This window comes from Zonotrichia albicollis, chromosome 2 (genome assembly GCF_047830755.1).
Source record: "Zonotrichia albicollis isolate bZonAlb1 chromosome 2, bZonAlb1.hap1, whole genome shotgun sequence".
In the NCBI taxonomy this organism is placed as follows: domain Eukaryota; kingdom Metazoa; phylum Chordata; class Aves; order Passeriformes; family Passerellidae; genus Zonotrichia; species Zonotrichia albicollis.
In genome coordinates this window covers 66947131-66968366 of record NC_133820.1, presented here as the reverse complement: position 1 = coordinate 66968366, position 21236 = coordinate 66947131, and the positions used below count along the sequence as shown (strand labels likewise).

At 40.6% G+C, this 21236-nt stretch overlaps 1 protein-coding gene across 6 annotated transcripts in view; it reads right to left on the bottom strand.

The window, feature by feature from the left end:
• CAB39L (calcium binding protein 39 like) overlaps positions 1-21236 on the bottom strand; it is a 60734-nt gene that overhangs the window by 35090 nt on the left and 4408 nt on the right. For 2 of the 6 annotated variants that reach the window (XM_074535417.1, XM_074535418.1), the window contains exon 2: positions 7487-7688. The exons of 2 other annotated variants lie outside the window; for them this stretch is intronic. The gene's annotated coding sequence lies outside the window, so the exon portion shown is untranslated. Of the gene's footprint in view, positions 1-6735; positions 7237-7486; positions 7689-7882; positions 7902-21236 lie in introns of those variants that run through there. 2 more of the 6 variants (XM_074535419.1, XM_026790600.2) reach the window with 2 other exon arrangements.

Sequence of the window (21236 nt, the reverse complement as noted above, 5' to 3'; positions counted from 1 at the left end):
CAAATACTACATCACTGTATTTATATATGAAAGAAACCAAGTAGCTCAGTTTCTGCTTAGGCTGTGAATTCTTATGGGTTTTGCTGAGGGTCCAATACAAAGATATATTGAAGTCAATGACTGACTACAGATGGGAATATGTTCTGGTTAGAAGCTCAGCACTGTTTTGGACTGCATTCCAGTTTGTACAACAAAAAAGAGGTAAAAGGGGGAAAAAAAGAACAAAAAGCAAAAAATAATCTCAAACTTTCATCTCCTTCCACAACAAAATAAAAACATCACAATTCCTCCACACACACATTTATAAAATTAGTTGTGTACACATAAACACACACACAAACCACTTCAATCCCATTATTCTCCAACATTTGCCATTTAAAAAAGCTTTATATGAGAGGTTTCAAATGAGAGAACTAAAAAAGCACAATACATACACACAGTGTAAAGAAAACCCAGTGGTCACAAAGAACCAACTCCTCTCATGCTTCATTGTTACTGTGGGCACACTACAGAATCCATCAGGAAACATGATCCCATTTGAGCCATACATTCATGTGTTACTAATCCCCAAATAACCTATGGAATTAATACCCAGATTAGGCATACATTCTATTGCAACTATAAATAGTAACCATATAAAACAGCCAAGTACAAAATGAATTCAAACTTTATAAGCAAAATCTATACAGACTTTGTCCTAATATCTTATTAAAATAATTTCAAAACACTTCTGCAGAGTATCTTTACAAGAAGAGTTTCCATGACACACAGGAAATATTTTTGAATGTCTTATTTAAACCAAAAGTTCTTTTACAGTGTCCAAAATAGGTGAGTTTGTATATAGTTTCTCATTTGTTGCTAGGTCAGTTTTACAGGGATATTTTCACATTCAGTGCCTGAAACCTCACCACCTTTGAGTTTCCGTTTTCAAGCTCCTCACGGTCCTGCTCAAACTCATTTTTATTTCTCCAGCTTTGGCTACATGACCTTCACTGCTCAGCAGAGCTCCCAGCTGCAGAGTCCTGCTCCCATGCAGCACAGAGGTGCAGGTTTTGGCAGCACCAGTCACCAGAGCAGAGTCCCCTCTCAGCCTGACAAGTGCAAGATTGAAGCCTGGGTGCACTAACAAGTCACCCTTTGGGACACACACAAGCACTGGCAAAGACTGTGATGACAGAATTACAAATAAAATTGTTTAGATGCTGCTAGCAAGCACCAAGCACTCTGTAATCCCAAATGTGGTGCAAATAGAAGATTAATAATTCACAATACACTTTGAGAAGGACCTGATTCTGCATGTTTTTATTATTCTGAAGGCATGACATGAGGATGTGATGATGCAAGAGACACAGAGTCTGAAATCAGGAGCTTAACAGGCAAGTTGCATTTCAGAAAAGAATTCTTTTCATCCAGGGTGGGGCAGGTATATTCAGATTGCTAAAGTCATCCCTTCATCTTTTCCTCTCAGAAGTCTTCACACAAAGGAAAGAAAAGGGGAAGAAAAATTGATTTTTTTAATTAGGAACTCATGAGCTAAAGGTTCTGAGATTTTTAAAAACTGAAGTTCACATTTCTAACAGAAATGCTGACAATAAACTATTTTTTCCTCTCAAAAGTAACTTACGTGGCTGTCTAGAGTAATGTGTCTCCATTTCAAATAATCGCTAATTTTACCTTAGAACCAGCACTTTTCCACTGCACAGTTCCAGTATCACCAGCAAGTCACCAGAGCACTGCTCAATGATAAAACACCATTTTTTCCCACTACATTCCCTACCAGCAGCTTAATCACAGCAGCAAGAACACCAATAATAGTGCAGGAAGGGACACAAGAAACTGTTTAATTCATTGTTCTGTTGAACAGAGGTAAGTCTCTGCATTACTTCATTAGATACAAAGTTTTAGATACAAAGCAAAGAGGGAAGAGCCACAGATGTGCATGAAATAACATTTTTGGATTCATCCCTTTTCAGGATACAGTTTTTAACCAGGCAAAAGATGATCATCACTTCAGAAAATGCATCCTGGCAGCTGCAGAGCCTTTTGGTTGCCCATGCAGGAATCTTCTAGGGGGACACAGCTATCTTCTAGCTGCTCACAACTACAGGCAGAAGCACATGGGGGTAAAGTCACTCTGCTGAGATTTAGGATTTGTATTCCTTAGTCTTATGGCTGGCCATCCAATAAGGCAAGTGGCAAAAGGAGGACTCCTCCAGCTTTGCTCCCCATGACTGGAGTTTCCAGAATCAAAGAAAGCACAAGCTCTTATTAAAGAAGCTTTTATCACAGCTGGGCATTCCTGTCCTGTCCTCCTCTTTGTACCAGCCCTCTGCTCTCTAAGCTTTTTCTTGGAAGGCTTTCTGTTCAGTAGAGGCACTAGTTTGGTTTAGAGGCCCTATTATTTACATCACTTATTTTCAGTATGTTTTTTGGAACTTGTTTTTTTCCAGGCACCTAGTTCTCTGTCAAGGTTGCTTGAAATTTTCCAGTAAGTTCAAAAGTTACCATGAGAAAAGAATTGGGATGAGAAGTGGACAGTGTGACCACATAAGCCTCATTCTCTCAAGAAACCAGTCTAAAAATAACTGAAAAACTAAGAGGAATGACAACTGAAAAAAATGCAACACAGGCTCACCAAAGGTAGCTCATACAATAATCCCTTATAAATATATTTTAAACAGAGAAAACAGAGTAGAATCCATGTATCTAATGTGGAAATGCACTGATTTGAATACAGTACCAAAAAATTAATTGAAGAAGAAAATTATTGTGTCATTTGACTGAGAAGGCAAGAGCAATCTGTGGATGGGATCATATTTAGAGAGGCACAGGAATTAAGAACCTATCAAAAAATTGTGGTGACTGAAAATAGAAAGATATTATCAACACATTACAGGACTGGAATATCATTACCTGGGAAACTGGATGGAGTCAAGAACAAAGGTAATAAAAATGGGATAAAAGTTAAGAGTAGAAGGTATTGGATAATGCTGAATGGTAGATGAGACACAGTTTGTAGATGTTCCAGATCCCCAGAAACATTCAAGATCAGATTGGACAGGACTCTGAGCAACCTGATCTAGTTGAAGACATCCATGATAGAGGGAATTGGACTAGATGACCTTTAAAGGTTCCTTCCAACCGAAATCATTCCAAGAATATCTGCTTCATGCTGAGGACTTGCCATGAGGAATGATGAAAGCAAGCAGCTGGTGACATATACAAACACACAAGTACTTTACAGATGTGAGAAAGACAGATGCAAATTTGTGATGAATCACAAAAATAATGGTCAGTTGAAATCCAAGGGTATCTATGCCTTTGAAAAAAGTATTGATAGACCTTCATATTGAACACTGTACACCCAGAGTCAAGTAGAATCAACAGAGGTTAGAGTGGGTGGACAAAAGCACATTGGATGGGCAGAAAAATGGGAAGACCAGCATGTCTTGGAGGCTAAAGGTGCTCACCTTCATAAGTTTAGAATAAAAATACAGAAAAGCTGAAAAAGTTATTTCAGCTTAAATAACAATAACACTTTATTTATGCAGAAGCAAATGGCTAAAAACTGCTGATGTATAAACTTCAGCTGGAAATGTAAAGGTTTCCACCCATTGGAGCTTTGAGGTTTTGAAATGACTTAATCTACCAGGCACACTACAGAGCATCTGTTCATAAATTTTTGACAGTGCTGTCTGGCAGCAAGGGACAGGACTGAATGAACCCCTTTCTTTCCCACTTTCTAAGAAAACTTTTCCATCTAATGGTTATTCAACATATGTTTTCATAACATCAAAAATGGATTGTGGACGCTCCTGAATTCATAATGGAGAACCAGCCAACTTGTGAAACATTTAGTTTTGATGATGTTATTTCAATGGTGCTCTTGAGAGGAGCTTATGAGACCAAGGAAAGAAACAGCTGTATCCTACCAGACCAACTCTCCTGGTCTCAGAGACTGCCTCTCCCAGTTATGAGGAAAATCCCTTGGCAGTGCTGTAGGAGGAAATGAAGTTTCCTAAGCCTGCTGTTTCCATGTTCCAGTGTGAACATGACATTTCAGACACCAGAGTTGGAGTGTCCAGCACATTTTAGAAATTCTACTTTTACAAAAGTACTTCATGGAATACCATTCCATCTATGTTTGGGAGAAAAAAATGACACTGATTTTATGTTAGATAAGCCACAGAAACACCAAAAGGAAACAATAATTAACCACTTTCTAAATGTCAGCCTGTTTCTATTCAAGTCAGGAAAAAAAAACCACACAGGCCAAAGCAGTGAATTGAATCCAGAGCTGGATTTACAAGACATGGTGGTTTACAAGACATGACTTTTAGGGTATTCAGTAGCTTGTCAAAGTTAACATCCCTTCATATTGAGGCCATACAGTCTCTCACAGGTCTCCAACTCCACACATATTCAACAAAGATGGAAAACACAATTTCAAAAAACCTATCTACCTACTTTTATTCTGTCTCCTCTGCAAAGGGAGAAGCTGAAACACAGAGAGATGACAAGACTTACCCAAGGCCACAAACAAAAAAATCAGTGGCTGTGTCAGGAATGCAACCTAGATCATATGACAACAAAGCCGATACTTTATCAGGCTACAAAATATCTCTTCTGCCAGTTTATCTGCTCATAAAGAGAATGTACTAAAAAAAAATTCAGCACAGCTATAAAGTACAGAAAGAGATCTAGGTCTGATTGTAGGCACTCTCCACAATTTCTCTGCTTTTAAGTCAAATACTTCCTCAAAATATCACAGTGCAACTCAACTTGTAAGCACAATGAAAGAAAAATGCACACAGAAACACCACTCTGCTCAGCAGCCCATCCCACTATGAAGTGACTCAGTGAAGCAGCTCAGTAAAGGCTTCTTCCTGCCCACAACAGCAAGAATGGAAGAGAGAACGTGAGCCCATCCCATGCACTCTTTGCAGACGCTCCTCTGGACAAAACATTTTGGTCTCCAAAAATAAATGAGAAAAAAAATTTTCTTCCCATGGAGTATCAGCCATTTGTCTTGCCTTAGCTCCCAACCTTCATCAAGTTATTGATCAGAATCAAAACACTTCAATAGCTCATATCGTGTGAGAGTTTCTGGAATGGAAAAAAAGACCTTAATTTCCCAGTCACTGCAGTGTGCCCATGACCCACATAGGTCCTGGTGCCCAGTTAGAACACTTTCTTCATCATTTTGTCTAATTCAGTCTCCACATAATGGAAGAGGTCCTCATTTCTCCCTCCTGCCACATTTGGGAAAGCTGTTGCAATGACAGAGCAATGTCCTCAGACCAGGAGATGGAAGCCCCCATGTGTGGTGAGCACCCAGAGAAGCCCAGTGCAGTCTCCTCACACAACCCACATTTTACTTGATATGCAGAAGGAATCTAGGCTATGGAACAAGCAACTACTCTGCAAATTCTCCTTATGAGTTGCAGATTTTGGAAGGTGCACTGCAAATGAGACAAAAGATTAACAGAAGATGGGACAGTTTTGTGGTTAGGGTGAATGAATGCCATCCATCTCTGCTTGGCAACTTGATTTTTCCAAAAACTCAAGAATTTACTCATCATAAGCTTTGATGTTGCCTACTTGTTGCATTACCTGAAATGAAGATGGATATTAGCTGAAACTTCATCTGAACACACAAAACATCACAGTAATGTCTACCATCACCACACATGTCACTTTTTTAGCAGATGGTAAGCATCCTGAAGATCAGACACGAAAAAGAAGTAGGTAGATCTGCCCTTAATCTGATCATCTCTACAGAATGAGAATAATAATATCACACCATTGTTCAATTCTGTTATGAAACTGAAGGCACTCACAGTGATGCTCCACTCAAGTGCTGTGGTGTAGCTCTATGGAAGCACTTAAAAAATTTATTCACTCTTTTTATCTGAGTGCTTGAATGCCACTTAAGTAAAAAACAATTAAAAAACCCCTATATGTACAGTTTTTCAGCAAACACAGGGGATAAAATGAAACACCAAAAAGCAGTCTGGTCACTGAGGCACTCTATTTTGACAGATGCTTTGTTCTGTGATGGTGACACCCTGCCCCACATGTATTCACATCCCTACAGCCTCTGTGGGAGCCATTCAGCTGTTGCAGGGCCACATGGAGAGCCAGGTCACTTCCCTGACCCTGGCACCATACTCACACCACCATCATTTATCTGTATCACAGGATCACACAGGCTCTCCCAGTCATGCTAATGAACTAGCTAGAAGTGGTAGGTTATTACTTCACATTCAATAAAACTAGAAATATACAAGCGGTTTTATAAATATACAGAGGTTTTACAGCCACCAAATTTGCAGGATTGATGAGTCAAGAATATTTGGAATCCCAATTTGCATTTGCTACCACAGAGACCTTTAAAACCTAAAAGATTAAGAATTCAGTTCCATGCCTAACTGTAGTCCATAGCAAAACTCCCACAAAGTCAGTCATGCAGAAAGAGCTCTCTTAACAAACGTCTCTGAAGTGCACACAATTCTAACAGAAGAGCCCTTAACAGCTTTTCATTTACTTAAGTAAAAGGAAAACCAAGTTAAATATCCATTTCTAGTAGGAATAGTATCTGTAGAAATAATGGAAGCTGGTAACATAATTTAAATAACACAGGCAGCAGCCAAGAGGGAATAGGACTTCCTCTAAATTCATTAGTGAGGAAGATGGATACTATTTTTGTATTTGGTCCAATAACTCTAAACTTACCTCTCTACACAGCATTCACTTGATCAAGTTCGTAGCAAGTCCGCTGTGTTACTTTCAATAGCTTCAATAGTAATGGATTAAAATAATTTTCTATAGCAGTAATTTCACTTCACTCATAATATTAGTCCAAGAAAGAGCCTTTGCTTTTAAGAAAGACCCCAACTTCCCTTAAGCTCCATTAAAGTTCTGCCTGCTAAAGACTTCAAGCATCGCCCACGGCACAGAATCAGCATTTCCAGTGGACAGGACCTGTGGGCTGCAAACGAGGAGGAGCTGGGACATTCACACGGGCTGTTCCTTGTGGCAGCTCTCACGGGCGCTCATCTTCCCTCCGTCTCCCTCCTTGCCCTGCCTTATGCAAGTGGCCAGGCTCTCATTCCTCTGCATCCCAGGAGCCAGCCCGCAGCTGCAGGCAGCCCGCGGAGAGGAGCGGGAGAAATGATATATTGCAGATATTTTATTTTTGGAAACCACACTGCAAATAAAGCCATTTCCAGAGATATTCCATGGACACGGAGTGCTTGGTCGCAGAGCCAGCGCCTTATGTAACAGGAGGAGCATTGTTTAGGGTTGCCTGCGTTAAAGAGCCACTCCTGGTAACACAGTTTACAAAGCTATAAAAAGCTACCAGCCTAACTATCGAGAGCGAGCAGGCAAGCGGTTTGTTACCAAAAGGCTGGGAAAAAGGAAAGTTTCGTTAAATCCCTCAACTTTCCGGGGCTGGGAGGCCATCAGCCCGGCTGGCACTTACCGGGGTGGGAAGCTGGGGGCTCCTAGCGCAGCCCCATGGCCAGGTGCTGAGGACAGCTCTGCCGCCTCCCGCCGCCGGCAGCGCCCTCAGCGAGCTCCCATTAACTCCGCCTGGCTCCCCGCGCCGGGCGCCCGCGAGCGGCAGAGCCCGGGGATCCCTCGGTTCGGCCTCCCGCTCCTCTCCCGCCGGGCGCCGTCAGCCTCTGGAAAAGCGTGAGCAGAAAGGATCGCTTGGACATGCACAGGCGCTCACAAGCAGCTGTAAATTTCCACTCCCCGCTGCCTGCGGCTGCACTCCCGGCTCCGCGCTGTTCCTGCTCCGACGAGCTCTGTGCCTGGGTGTGCGTTTTCCCCCACTGCCCTCCCCGCTTCCCACTCCCTCGCTCGTCGTGCTCACAGGCTCACACACACACACCCCCCCAAACTCCACGTCAGAGGAACGCGTGGAAAAGCAAGCGATCACTCCGCCGAGAGATTTCCCCAGGGTTAAGGGAGGACATGCGACAATTTCGCATCACTTCTGTAAGTTTCCATTCCTGCCCAAAGTCTGCCGGTGCAGGGGGAGGCATCGCTGACGGCTCCTCGCACCATCACGTGGCGTAGGCTGCTGGAATTAAATTATTCACCTGGCCGTCCTGCTAGGAATGCAAATAAGGGAGCCCAACAGCGGGTTGTTGTTACAAGATAATAAAAAAAATCAACATGCTCACGCACCACATCTTTCGGCAAAGTCCTGTCCAGAAAAGCTGCAGATAAGCTGCTTCCTCCCTGACTGTATATTATTACACAAAGATCCAAATACTTTTCCACAACAATACTTGAGGGGATAAAAACACCCACCCATCTGCAGTATACTCTGAGCAAAATTTAAATCCTGATGAAGAAAAACATTAGCCCAAAGTATTTTTTCAAAGGCTAATGTGATGGGGAAAAAATCATGAAGTATTCTGAAGCAAGCACTACCAGCTATTATCAAGTGTATGAATACAGCAAAATGTAATTAAAGGAATTTTTAGTGCTTCATTTTTCTCTCTCGGCAACAATTGTTTGGCAAGCACCACACATTCCCAAAGGGAATGGCAAGTGCTGTCCCCTCTGCCCCCAGCTGTTAAGAGCAGGGGAAGAAGGATGCTTTACTATAGGCACTACAAGGTGGGATTTAAAATGTATCTTCATCTGGATCTTGGCCGAGTCCCAGCTGGGATGTGTGCCCAGCACGTCTTTCTGCCAAGCTCTCCAGCTTGGGGGGAAAACTTTACCTCCCATCACTTCTTCCTCAGGGCATAGCCTAGCCAAAGTCCTACATTATTAAAAATCATTTGCTATGCTACATTTGCTTGGGGAGCTGATCTCAGAGTTAGCAGCACTATAGTTGCATCAGATCTTGATTTAAGGCTCACCTGCAGTAGCTATTCACAGCTCTACATTACAGGCAGCCAAAAGTGCATGAGAAACCTAAATTCTGAGGAATACAGGTGAAACAGACACCTTTTAAAGGGCTATAAACCTTTGCTTGCAATGCCAGCTCCGAATGAAGCACACAGGAGTATCCCAAATCCTCACTTTGAAGAGCCACTCATCTGTCCCTCCTGCACTCAGGGAGGCAGAAGCCACCCCGGCTCCCTTAACCTCCTGCATTTTCTCCTGCCTTTGCACCAAGCCAACCTTAGATCAGCACATTTGTACTCTCAACTTACCAGTAAAGCACGTCACCACCTCTGCTCACACTTTACCTAACAGATCATGCAAGATACTGCATTCCTGTGTTTTTGGACTGCCCCGAACAGCCCTGGGAACAGGCATTAATTAGTGCTGCTCCCACTGCACCAGAAAGCACTGCAACAAGTGACACCAAGTGGCAATTTCTGCTCCAAACCCCTGGTGAAATATTCTTCCAGCACCAAATTAAAGACTTCACATTAGCCACCACTGAGCAGGTTTCCTCTCCAGGCCAGCCCCACAGAGAGCTCAGCAAGGGACACTGCGGATGCCAAGCTCTGAACAGGATGAGCCACCCACGAAGCTCAGGAGGCACATGAACAACCTGAGGAGATGTGTCCTGGCATGAAGGACCCGGGGAGAAAAGCTGGCACTGGGCACCTTTACAGCACCAGCTGGGAAGGGAAGGGAAGGGAAGGGAAGGGAAGGGAAGGGAAGGGAAGGGAAGGGAAGGGAAGGGAAGGGAAGGGAAGGGAAGGGAAGGGAAGGGAAGGGAAGGGAAGGGAAGGGAAGGGAAGGGAAGGGAAGGGAAGGGAAGGGAAGGGAAGGGAAGGGAAGGGAAGGGAAGGGAAGGGAAGGGAAGGGAAGGGAAGGGAAGGGGAGCTGGTGGGACCTCACACCCACTCTGACATTGGACCTTTATTTTTTATCAGATACCTCAGCCTTTGGATAAACAGTGAAAGTCAAATGATAAGCACTCTACCCTTGGGCTGCTGCTGACAGTACTGGCTTTTCCTAAGGTAACACAACAATCCAAGTGCATCACTGCTTCCCCTGTGTGTTTTTAAGAGAAAAACTTTTTTCCTCTACCTGTCCCAAGAAAAAATTTATCTTTTCTGTTGTAAATACACCATCCCTTCACCAGGTAAAATCCCAACTTTTTATTATACCATGGAGTTCAACACTGGTAGGTGTTTCCCTAAAATCAAGCTATCACCAAAAAAGATTGAAATATCCCAAGAAACATGTTTTAGCTGTACATAAGGAGCCCCAGTGGGGATAATTTGTGTATCACTGCACTCCATAAAATATTCACAGACCATTCTGAGTATTCCAGCTTTTTTGGAAGTATAAGAAATTTATCTACCAAGTAACTATCCTTTGTTTCAGACTAAATATGCCTGTTTTATTGATTCAGAGAAATAAATTGAATTTGCACTCAATTACAGTTCAACTTTTCCCATCTTCTACCTGAGGAAATCTTTTAGGGCTTTAATAGAAGCTCTCTGGAGAGCTGGAGAGCAAGAAAGCCACCCGCCTCCATCCCTGCATTGCAGCAGAAGAAACTGCACAAAACAAGGTAGCTAAAGGGGCAGGGGAAAATAAAGATTCTCTGCTATTCTAAAACTCTGTTTCATCTTAAGTAGAGTTAATTCTTAGATGAGAGGAAAAGGCCCTGAACCATTCAGTAGGAATTAAGCCATAATTATGTGGTGCTCTTATCTGTTTGTTGGGATTTTTTGTTGCCAAGAGGTTATTAAATATTTCCAAAATATGTTTTCTTTAATTCTTAATTTGCAGCCATCTAAAATCTAGAATGATGTAATTATAAAGAGACAAAAAATCTTTACAGTCCTGAAGTACATGGGGAAAAAAATCTCTGCACTGCTAAAATACTCCAGCTTCCACATATTTAAATTTCATTATATTTGTTTCCTTTAAAGAGGGCCGAGTCCTCAGGCTAAGGCATGGTTAAAGTACTTTTGAGAAATGTTTGTCCTTGCTTTCATAACTTAAAATCATTCCACCTAATAAAGACCAAAGAAAGAAAACCCTAGTTGATTATTCCTGCCCTTACCATTTATTTTCTAATGTGGAAAAGAGAAATTAGGGAACTTCAACAGTGAGTGAAATTGCAATAAATTGCAGCAGCAGATGATAAACACATGGCGTATATATATTAATTCTGCTTATTTAATCATCCATTTCCAGTCTGTCTACCTCCTCTGAGATTACTTCCAGCATTCCAAAGCCCTAAGCAGCCTCTAATAACAATAACAACAAACATCCTTCCTTCCTTCCCCCCAAATTGCTCAGTGCCCCAGGCCATCAAAATTCAGCTCTCCACAGCAACAGGTTTAGTTGTGTAATGCTGAATATCAAGAGGAGAAGCTTTAGCATACTAAAAAGATTCCCCCACCCTCCAAAACCTGGAAACTAAAGAACATCCGCCACAGGATTTCGTGCTATTCTTACAAAGCCCAAGATATCAACATTTTGATAGTTTGGCAGTTTATTGGGGTGGAGGGGAACTAAAAACAAGTAACTTATATAATCTACATCGTAAAGCTGTTACACTTTAACTCAAAGCATTTAGCATTACGGCACAGCAATATAAAAAGTGCCCAACAACACTTCTAAAACCTCATAAAATAAGATGCTTTACAATTACTTCATACTTCTGTGTTATTCTGTGAGTCCACAGATACTCAGTTTCTTCAGATCCCTGCAAGAGCACTGTGGCCGCTTCAGATTAATGCAAATAAATTCTTCTTCATGCAGTAGATCCCAAATACAGACATCCAACACACACACTTTCTCTCTGTGTAATCTTGGAGGGACACAAGCTTGGAACTGAGCCTGTATACCAGTCCCCCCAAAACAGCTACCAGCACCAAAAGGCAAATTAACATTTGGCTGCTCATCCAAATACAAAATAAGGCAAAAAAAAGGGGTACAGTCTATGGAGGGGCAGGTGATTTTCCCTACAGCCATGTAAAAAGCAGCAAAGCTTCTGGCCTCTCTCGGGACTAGAAAATTTATATTCCTTCAGTGAAGTGTGGGAAACAGAGAGCAGCAAGATGCAGTGGCTGACCTGTAGCTGCATTTTAGCTGACGTGAGTGGAAGCATTTAAATGGATGGTTTATATAAGCTACTCCTAAAAATGCAGACATGTCTTCCACAATTATGCTCCCCTCCTCTTCCTCCTAGCTCCCTCTAGCGCTTTTAAGGGCATACGGCCTTTTCCCTCCTGATTTATTTAATGCAAATACAGTTGCTAAGATGTTGTTTGGTTTAATTGGGGTTTTGGGGGGTTTTTAAGATCTACAGTAGCTCTTATAAACCGCTCATGAGATTTTACTGAATGTGTTATTCATATGTACAATCACTCCAGAAACCAAACACTGACACTGGCCTTTCTACCAGAAACTTTGTATATTTTGTACTTTATGTACAGGCCAGTATATTTAAAAGTTTACTCATTTTAAAGGGCATCCAGCTCCATCATTAGAGAAAGTCAATTAAAATTAATTCCTTTCCTTGAGCATTCCCACTCCCAAGTGAATTGTATCTAAACAGAAGGTTACTACAGCCCAACAGCTGAAAAATATAACATATTAAAATTTTATGTCTGCCCTAAAGTCACTTATAAAATGTTAATTGTGCCCCTTATCTACTGTGTCCCAACATAAAACACAAATAAGAACCATACCTGCACTTCCACTTTTATGAGCGGAGGAACACAGCCTCATGACCACATCAGGCTTTTTACCTGCAGACTCACGCAAACAGAAACTAGGCCCCCAAAATCAGTGATTGCCTGAAGAGCCAAGCAAGTATTTTTAAAATAATTAAAGTTTCCACCTCTCCAAACTGCTTCTATGCCAGTTCTGTACAGTCAATCACCTTAGTGGCCATGTTTGTTTGTTTGTTTCTTTCTTTCTTTAAGGTCCATTCACAGAATTAAAAATGGGAAGAGGAAAGACCATTTCAAGAGGTGCAACAAACAGAGCTTTGCTGAAGACCTAAAACCACTCATCATGTGTGCCAATCTTGCAGTTTCTATAGCACCACACTAAAAAACATTTTTCTTCATGGAATTGAATTTTAAGTGTATAAAATAATTTATCTGTGATCTCCCATTTCTGAAACAGTCAAATAATATTAATTGTGTTTAGTCTTCTTGAAAGTACAGAACTATTTACTAGTCTCCACGTAACTTCACCAAGCACTTTCCTTTTTGTTGGGCAGCAGAGAGTACTGCAGGTTAAGAAACCCCCTTCCACCAGGCTCACTAATCAAAAAACCCTAGACATGTTCCCTACAACTTCCTTGCTGGTCGAAGACAACAGAGCTTTAAACCTCCTAAGAGTACTTGAAGCCGAAAGCTGAAAGTTATTGCATATTCACCTCAGCAATGGTGATATGCTGTGAAAATGTTGGGCAGATCAACTTTGATGCCTATAATTACTTGAAACACAATGTGTGGCTGTTTCTGACAAGCTGGAAGGCAGTTTGGGATTTAAGACTTTTCCTCTGCTGACCACTACTATAGAAGGCTAAAGCATTTTTCATCAGATGCTTTCCAGATGACTTGCAGACAAACAAAATTAAGTTAAATTTAAAATACAAGTTAAATGCTCCTGTGAGGCACTCACTGTAACACCCAATTTAGTATGAGGAAAATGAGGTGGCACTAAGGGAACACCCAAAGGTGTGCACTCCAAAATATACTGTTAAAGGACATCAGGAGATAGGAATCATCATTCTGGATAAGACAAAGCTCCACTAAATCCCATCTCTAAGAGGGGCTGACACCAAAAGCAAAATAGAAAAAGAAACATATACCATAGGAAAGAATACTCTACTCTTCTGCTTCTGGCAATGAGCATCTTTGAGGTTTCCTGAAGCATCATCCAAAATCACCATGATGGATAGTTACACACCTTTCACTTTAAAGATCCCAAAGGAGCACTCTTCCCCGTCTAGGGGGACTCTTAAATCACTTCTGCATACTCAGATACAACAGATTGCTCAAGATTGCTTCTGATTGTCAAGACTGAGCTGCCAAGACAGCTCAGAGACTGCTATTTCCTGTGGGTGAGGGACCAAAGAAGACAAGCTCCAGCATCAATTTTATTGCCTTCCAGTTAGTTCTGGGCAGCAAAGCCAGGATTTACCTGCAGAACCATTGTACTTTTCAAGTGGCAACCCCAAGACAAGAGAACAAGTACTACCAGAAAGTCCCATAGAGAGGCACGGTGTCATACCCATGAAGAAGATGAGTTCAGATCTAAGAAGTGTCAGCTCCTATTTATGTCACACTCTGTGATCTTGGAAAAGCCATTTAGTCTCCCCACTGGAAGATTTATGCATTCAAAACCATAAGGTGCTTTGACACTGCAGTGATGGAACCCAAACAAACTCAGCAGGCAGTACCCAGCTTACTTGTGTCCTTTTCCTGCAGACTGTGTGATGCAGGAACGTCCTGCATCACACAGTCTGCAGTTTGTGTGATGCAGGTCTCCAGAAACCATGCCTACAGACACAACAAACTTCTGAGTCTCTTCTCACACAGGTTAAGAATCCTGCTAAAGCAGAACTGTTGAAACAAAACCAGAATAATACTAGTTTAAAGGTCTGAACTGCTGCTTTTAGATGAAGAATTACAGCTTTTTCCCAATGTCAAATAATTGAACCCAAGCATTACTATAATTCTTGAAAAACAGCTGTTATACTTAAGCAAGTGTTGCCCTAAATTGACTTGCCTAAAGTCACACAAGAAAATCTCTGGTACCAACACTGCTCCCCTGGAGAAAGAGAACCCACATCTCTCCCATTTTGCTCTTTACCAGTTTTGTCCTGCAACGACATTAGTTTAACATATTGGAAAAGGATAGGGAACCTTGAGAACTCATCAAGCTCAAGTTGCACAAGGAGAGATTGTCTTCACAAGTACCCCAAAGTCATTCCTCCTGACAATTAAGTTTATTCATCACTTGTCAGATTGCAAACATATTTGCCTTCATGTGATAGATACATGGCCAGTTGATGAAACACAAGGTGCTTGTACTTCTCAGTCCCACAGTAAGCATTTTACCATCACTTTAATGTTATCTTCCTGTTAGGTGGTGAACAGTTCCTGTCGTCACGAAGCCCCTATCTCTGATTTTAGTAACATATTTTTCTGGTCCCGGGAAGGAGCCTCCAGTGCCTTCCTAAAGACCCCTGTAGTCCATTCTGGCCAAAAGTTGACTATATTGAGCAAATTAACATGTAGAGTATTCTTTGGAGTCCTCAGTGGGGAAAACCTGTCCATGCACATTCCCACACTACTAAAAAACCATCTGCTGTTCCCCTCATCCATGTTGCCCAACAACTGACATTACAAATTAATTATTATGTCAGACACATACAACTACAAAGTGTCCCATTAAGGGCTGAGTTCCTTTTGTTTTAATTAACAAACCAGGGTCATGCCTTGAAGTCCTTAAATGGCAGCAGGCATGCTGCAGACTGGCATTTTTTAGCCAAGTCTGTCCTGAGCAAAGACCAACATGAGCAGTGTGTTCATCTTCTGGACAATTTCTGTTTTGGAGGGAGAGCAGCTCTGGCACCTGGGTGTGCTTTGATTCAACTCCATTTCTGTGTAGTCTCAACAGTGGAGATCCCTGACAGGCTCTGGATACCTGGAAGAAAAGCGCTCACCACACGACATAAATGGCAAGCTCCAGATACACAGGTTGTAACAGGTCAAATAAACTCACAGAAATCTTCTTGGCAAACATCACTCCTCGAGACATCTCCTAATGAAATCTGACAGCTTCAACATCACACAGATCTATACTCACAGACTTTGTCACACCCTCTGAAAATAGTTTAAGAAATCAGTTTTATCAGGCTTTCTCACATACCTGTTCCCTTCCCACAGAAGCAATTGATAATTTTCTTCTCTGCATGTGTTTTGGTAGTGTGCATTTGCAAAATAGCTTTATCTGCCATCAAAATCCACACCTCTGAAGGATAAAAGACTGCTACTGTCCACTTATAAAAGTCACGTTCAGCACTGAAAATAAGTAAGGTGTATGCCTCTCAAATGAAAAAAGAGTCTCAAGCTGTAGCAGCCCAGACATGAGAAGTTACCTATTATCTCTGCAAAAAAATAACATTTTTAGCTAGATGCTATCTGAGCCTGATCACCTGCAGAACATGTTTTCTAATATATTTGCATGCAGTACCTTGAATTTATGAGAGCTGTAGGACCAATAGCAGAATTCAGGGAGCAAAGTCTCAAAACTCTTTCTTTCAGAACTGCAGTGCTCATAAGGACACAAAATTATGTCTGGCATTGTTGCAGACTTTGGAGTTTCCACCCAAGTACCACTGAAAAGAAATGGCTTGTTTTCTGAGAGCAGGCAGAGCCCCATGAGAAGGTCACCCAGCAAGAGTCGTATCAGTTCAACTTTCCATGACCACAGCAAGAGCAAGGCAGTCTCCCCCAGCTGTCATCATGGGATGAAATTACTTTCACAAGCATAAGAACTTCCATTGAAATATTCCAGCACACAAAGGCCTGTATCCAGAGAGCTGCATGGCAGCCAGGTAACCAAAGATGTGAACGTAAGCTATTTAATACCTTGGCATTTAACCCAACAACAACATTACCTATTTTCATGTTTTTCAATTAAAAAAAAAAAAAAAACACTAAAAACAGATGACATAGAAGTTCAAAAGTAATAAATAGTACAACACTGTGACAGTTTACACAGACTGGCTTTTCTTTCAAAACTAAAGACAGTTCTATATGATTCCTACACTTATGAAATAAAACCTTATTTGGATTTAAAATAAGTTTGAAATAGATTTTTTTTGTTCTTCTCAAAATAATAAATGAATGCTGTTACTATCAGCAAAGGAGTTTAAAAAATTCAAATATTTACTCTGATTCCCCAAAGCTTAACAGATTCTTGAAAAAGAGCAGCTTTTTAAAAGATTTTGTATCTTGACACTAATTTCAAGTGCTGGAGAATCTGTGAAGTCCATTAATAACATAGTGCAACAGTTAATTGGTTACCACTCTCAATGTTTGGGGTTTTTTCCTTTTCTGAAAATTCATATTCTGTTTTACTTTCTGCTCACTGAAGGTGTGATTCCTGTGTTTGCAAACGTGTTTTTTGAAGGCTCTTCATTTTATTCATGTATAGGTATGTGATTAAATAATTTCAACAAACTCAGAATTTACTTCCTCATCACCACCTACATGAAGTGTACATATACTGTTTTCTGACATCTACAACCAGTACTGACTTCAATTAAAAAATGTCTTGAAATCAAACTTGATTGTATTAGCGAAACGAGATCATTAATTCAGCAAAAGAAATCTCCCACTCTGCATTCAGTGTTTTCAACTCCCATCAGCTCTTGGCTACCACTTATCTACAGGGAGTGCCTTGTCCACTGTTTGTGGAGTCTTTGTGAGTCTTGACACCTTGAGGTATTTTCAGACACTGTTCCTCATCTTTTAAGGCACATCCAGCCTCTTCCCATGGTTATTAACTTCACAAAGCTTTGAGTCCATCTTTTGAAAGAGTCAGCCAAGATGCCTTTTGATTCAATCAAATACATGAGGCTATGCCATCATTTGTCATCTTTCTACTCTGCATGGCCTAGATAAAACTGTCAGAAAGGATTGTGCATTTCCTTTCAACTGTGTGCTCATTTGGGGATTTTTTTTTTTTGCAAACAAACATCCGATGACTGAACATCAGCAAATTATTTATCAATTAAAATATTCTTAATGACAGTAAAATTTTCAATATTGAGTTTCTTAGCCAGAATACATCAAACCCATAATCTGAAATACTAGACATTTTATAATATGTTTCCTATTAATCATGTTGAATATTTTGCTTTATGACAATCCTTAAAATTTCGGAGTTTTACATTAGACATAAAAAGAAAAAAAAATTCAGTCTCCATAAATTTTCAAAAGTGTTCTTTCAGTCTTTATTTACTGCTGGAATATGATGGATTTGTTCACAGTTACATGATTATTTGTAATATTCATCTTCATTCTCACTACAGAAACATGGAACAGTTCTATATTTTCAGCATCACTGTTGACAACTTTAGCATAGCCATCAGAGAAATGTCACTGTTCTTTTTGCTCTTGGTACTTTAAAACTTCTTATCAGCCTTAAATCCTAAAGAAAATTCAGTGAGTTCTCTGTAATTACCTTTATAAAACTTACTTGTACTAATTCCTATGTATTGGCTGCTGCCTTGGAACCATTTCTAAATCAAGATATGACTCTCCCTTTGCTGAAATCCTCTTTCTATACCTGTATCTATTCCAGATATCCATGTGTTCCCACGTCCCCAGCTGCTCCCCAGCTTTGGGGGACAATCTTTAGGCAGGGCTAGAAGTGTACCAGTGATGTAGCAGCACATCACATCAAACAGAGGAGATTTGCTGAGTCCCTCAAGGTTTTGCAGCAGTCTTCTCCCATGGCCTGATGACCTGTGCTGAACTCTAGGAACCCTGGTGAGGAGACAGTTCATAGCATGCAGGGAGTTCAGCAAGAGAGGAAAAACAATGGATAACATCTCTATGGATTTTTAACTAGCACTTAACTGCCGCCCAAGCCACCAAAATCACATAAGAATATCTCAGCAAATCCTCTGCTAGCATTTTCCCTTCCCTGACAAAAGGGTGGAACACTGAAGACTTGCAGGGGAGTGTATCTCCTCACATTAATGCTGCTTTTTTGAAGGAAAAAACTTTTCCAACCAACACACAGCCTAAAGACCAGCAAGCCAGCTTGACCTCAGAGTACATTCAAACCTGTTCTCATTCAAACTGCCCTCAACCTAGAGCACTTTATCTTTTACTTCCATATTTTGCCCAAGGCTGTGTGTGATGCTTGCAAACAGAGCAGTACAGATGTTGCAAGCAGATACAGACCTAAACATGGATTGTAATGTAAAAGACAAGACCTGTTAATGGTCTGCAGATAAGTAGGACAAAAAGTCAACACAATTTCTAAGTAATAAGCTTTTATTTAGAAGGTTCAGCCTTTTTTGGTTCACTGACTTACATTAATTTGTGAAAAAAATCACCCTTCCCCCCACAGATTTTTCCCAGGGACTACATGGTATATACAATATTTGCCCTAACAGAGGACTACAACCAGCATGCAGTCCTGCACCCACTCTATAAGGTTCAATTTGGTGCTTCTCTTGTAGCCAAAAGTAACAGGGAGTGAATGACCACCACAAACTGGTAGTCCAAAATAAGTTTTGCTTATTTGCAGAAGTGAAAGGAAGCTGTCTGACTGCCAGTGAACTGCAGAAAGTGAGAGTACACAATTAAAAGGTACACTTGAAGAGGGAAAGCTGATACAGCCGCGCCTCCCTGCTGACATATGAAAATAAGGCAAAACAAAGAGCTGAATGCTCAGGACACTACAGCTGCTGCATGTGAACCCTTCCCACATAACATTAATCTCTCTGTATTCAGCAGTCTCCAGTGCCTTGACTTACAAAGCCACACACAACTTCCTTCCCACACTCAAGAGCAAACAAACTGTACTTCTGCTGCAATAAATTTGCATGTGTAAATTTGTACAAGTGCCTTTGTGCCACACTGACACAAGATCTTTAAGTAAGACCACCCAAAGATCCAATGGCTGTCCCCACATTACAAAATCCAGTTATGCAGCAATACTTTCTTCCATCTTAATTATTGCCTCTTGCAGCAGGAAAAGCAAGGTACAAACATTACTGTGATATCAGAAAGGGTGTTTTTAACTAATGCTGTAAAACAATTTTAAAATGTTGTTTCACAGTTTATCAAGTTGCTTTAAGGACACATTGCTGTCAAAATGAGAATTCTAGCCCTTGCTGCCATCACCTCCCATGCATGAGTTCTGGGAATGACATGACTGCAGAGGGAGGCAGATCAGCCTGCTGGGCATCATGAAAATTTAACAGCCAGGAAAAAAAAACCCTCTTACCTCCCCTAAAAGGGCAGATTTTGGAGAAGTGTGAAGAGGTGTGGGGGATTACTAACGTAAATTGTGTGAAATTTTTGGAACTACCTCTATTAATATGGACAATATTAAAAGAACAAAAGGAAAAAAAAATCCATCTAATCACAAATGTTTTTGTAGGGGTGTGAAAATTTAAATTATTTCTACAATATCTGTTAGGAAAAACAGTTTAAAAAAAAATTCCCATTCTTTTCTGCTAATTTCTACACCCAGGTTGCAACTATACATCTTGATCTGTTAATGAAAGGGTTGTAACACCTTGCTATGAATTTGTTAACAAAATTATTTCATTCTTAAAAACAATTGTTCACTTTAAGTGAAGGCAATTTATGTTACCAAAAAGCTTCTCAAGTAACTGGTTCATCACAAACTGGACAGAAACCAATTCCACACACTTTACTATGATAAAGAGCAGTGTTTGGTGGGCTTATTTTTTTTAAATGCACATTAAATTTATGTGTCAAGAAGCATTTAATCTTATTAAAGCTTTTTTAAAATTTTATGCCAGCCTGAATGTAATCTGAATTGTGATTACTTTGTAACAAATAGCATATGTATCCAGTTCTGTGAGAGGAAGGCCAAATTCATACACTGGAGTCACTTGAACATGTCTTCAGTAAAAAGGGCTCTTTTTTTTTTCTTAAGAAGAAAGAGTTACAAATATTTGGGCCCACAGTTCACTTAGTGAAAGAATGTCAAATATATTTTTAACACAGCTTCCAGTCATTCAAGAATTTTGCAGGGGAAAAAGTTAACAACAAAGTTAAAGTCAAGCACTCATGAGAGAAACTCATTTGCCTCCACAGTCTGTGAAAAGGCAGGAGGGGATTCTGATCCAGCAGAACTGGGAACACAGAGAGGTCCAGGCTCTGCTGTGTGATAAGACCATCCCAAAGAACCTAGATATGGTAAGTATTCTGCCCATACCACCACTTTGCTCATACTGTAGAAGTAGTTGGCTCAAACATTTTAAATTGAGATAAATGAGACCAACAATAAAATTAGAAAGCAATCCATTGATTTCCAGATGCTCATTTTGCACCTAGACCACCTCCAGTTCCTTGAGAAAAGCACAAATACCAAGTGGCTGCATGCCAAAGGAGATGGGAAGTTATTCAGATAAATATAACTGAGCCAAATAAGTTTTTGTGGGTTCTTTGGGTTTTTTTTTTGTTTTGTTTGGGGTTTTTTATTTGGTTGGTTTTTTGGGGTTTGTTTGTTTGTTTTGGTGGAGTTTTTTGTTTGTTTTTTTGTTGTTG